We start from the raw sequence: 2,737 nt of genomic DNA on the forward strand, positions 1-2,737 counted from the left end.
AAGTCGCTGTGTTTGCGTGTTTGTATTATTCGGTTCTAAGGTTTGATTTGCGATTTTCCTGTATTAACTAAGTTTTCATTCACGTTTTTATGTATTTAACTTTATGAATATTTATCTGCATCCCTAACTAGCTTTAACATACCAGACGATATTCCAAAACAGATTTACCAACACACACACACACACACACACATGCTATATTCATGACATCTTCAACTTAGGTTATATGTTTGTTGCTAAGGGAAGGCAGATGTGGCCAGCAGATGTTCACAAGCTAGACCAATTTACCTGTCAACTAACTCCGCCCACATTTGGCTTTCTCAAGAGGTGATTGGTTGGTGGTTGCTAGGAGAGTCTCGACGTCGCATCAGCAAAGTCATAGCCATTTTTGTCTTGTCAGCGTTTCCGTTTAATATAGTGAAATTTATCTCAGGGGAAAATTCATTATATTAAAAATTAAATATCAACCATGGCTCAATATGGCGTAGGCAATCAATCCATTTCTATCGACTGGAATGGTTACTATGGAAGGCAAAACAGTGAGGAGGTTTTAACAAGTCCTAAGGCGGCGGTCATACGAAGCTATTACTTTCATTAATACCTCAACAGCTAAACCCCGAATGATCCAGGAGTAAATCCATTATTCTACGTGTATGTTGTAAATGTAAAATAATACCAACAGAGACTTGTGATTAGTCCTGCATGGCTGGAGGTGCCGGGGATCGAACCCGGGGCCTCTCACATGCAAAGCGAGCGCTCTACCACTGAGCTACACCCCCATTTGCTTTCATTAATGGGGCTTTAAATTATGTCTCAAGTAACTTATAAAACCAAAGGATGACTTTCTGAATCAATCAAGGGCATAGAGGTCGTCACAACACAGTAAACAGAACGCTGAAGCACATGGACACGCCCACTGAAGAATATGGATACGTCCACTGAAGCACACGGACAATATAACATCCGATCAATGAAGCACCTATTCAGTGAAGCACCTGGCTAAAGAAGCGCCCGACTAATGAAGCATCGTCACTGAAGCACCCGACCAATGAAGCATGCCAACCAATTAAACATCCCGACCAATGAAGCACCCAACTATACAGTACACAAAAACTAGTCCTTCACAGGCCAAGGATCCCGCCAACAACAACGACGTCCTACCGAAGCGGACTCCATAACACCAAGCGTTGATGTTACGCCAATTGATATTCTTAAAATAATAATAATAATAATAATAATAATAATAATAATAATAATAATAATAATAATAATAATAATAATACAAAATATGAACCGTAAACAACCAAGATATGAAACCCTACACTTGGCAGAGGAAGAAATTTAATCCCAACAACACGCGCAACGAAGCCAACTTGAGCGGCGGCAGCAGGGGAAGTTCCGGCGTCCACCACCACCATACACCTGCGTTCCCCCTGACCTTGGCGACCAACCGACCAGCTCTCAGACAAACCTACGAGTAGCGGCAGATCCCCTTTCTTTGTCACTTAACCGACCTACGTCACAGTGCTCGCTTCTGTTCTCTTGCGCCACTCTTATCCAGCCTGTCATCACTCCTTCAATCTCATATCCTATTCTGTCACGCTCGACATCCTACACCTTATACTCCTCTGCCTCAGTATCCTATAATGTGACAATGGCTGATAACATCCTACACAGCCACACCACACAATGCCAGACTGTCTTCACACAACACAACCCGCGAGAATTTTACTTGATACACAACAACAGTAGTCAGTCAACCATGGCCTATATCTGCGATCCAACAAAAGCTGACCCTCTGAGTTATAAACTTTTATAATCTGTTTTGAAGTAACTCATAAATTTACTATGATTTGTATGATGTATAAAGTACAACCACCTTAACACAGATTATAATGCCCAACCACCACCACCACTCTACTCTCTAAGGAGAAATAAAGGTTATCAGGTAGACAACTTGTTGAACAATGAACGATTCGACAAAGAAAGGTGACCCAGACAGCAAAAGTTACTAGATAATCCACTTCCTTAAGAAAAAAGTAATTCAAGCTTATTTTCCACGTGTAGTGCAATGACACACACACACACTTGATGCAGGTCGGGTTCTACTGTAATGTATCATAATTAATGCCTGATATATAATGATGTAAGAACTGACAGGATGCTTTCGGTCTTCAGAGATGATTGTGTTTAAAGGCGCGGGAGGAAGGGGTGATACGGGGTGACATGGGGTGGCAATAATGGGCCTCACCTCGATGATGTAACAGTACACAAGTGGCTGACGTACCCGACAGGGAAGAATTTGTGCGAGTTTTATTTGGTGAACATGGTTTAAAAATTATCTTGTTCTTAATAGTATGTGGATGTGACACTTCATATGTGTATACACACACACACACACACACACACCATACATTATATATTAATCATACAGAAATATGCACTACACTCTACAGTACAACTATATTCAAATATCAATTACCGAAAAACTTACGTAAAAACTATTAGTTAACGTAGTTAATAAAAAGAAACCTCAAACTTTCACATAATGTAATATTAATAGGACCATGACAAATATATGTAGGAATGAATACGGGCGACTGCAGCGGGGAAAATCCCGTGTCAGAAAAATAGTCACCGCGCGGACGAATTGGTGACTAGTGTAATATATTTTTTTTCAAGTACACGAAATGAGTCATCTGTCAGAGTTTATAATATATATTTAAAGAAAATATTG

The 2,737-nt window shown here is 40.3% G+C and overlaps 1 non-coding gene across 1 annotated transcript; it reads right to left on the bottom strand.

The window, feature by feature from the left end:
• Positions 1–707: 707 nt before the first annotated feature.
• Trnaa-ugc lies at positions 708–779 on the bottom strand. Its single transcript has one exon. It is a non-coding gene; the product is annotated as a tRNA-Ala (tRNA).
• Positions 780–2,737: the final 1,958 nt, after the last annotated feature.

Source organism: Homarus americanus, unplaced genomic scaffold (genome assembly GCF_018991925.1).
Source record: "Homarus americanus isolate GMGI-L3 unplaced genomic scaffold, GMGI_Hamer_2.0 scaffold56333, whole genome shotgun sequence".
Classification (NCBI taxonomy): Eukaryota; Metazoa; Arthropoda; class Malacostraca; order Decapoda; family Nephropidae; genus Homarus; species Homarus americanus.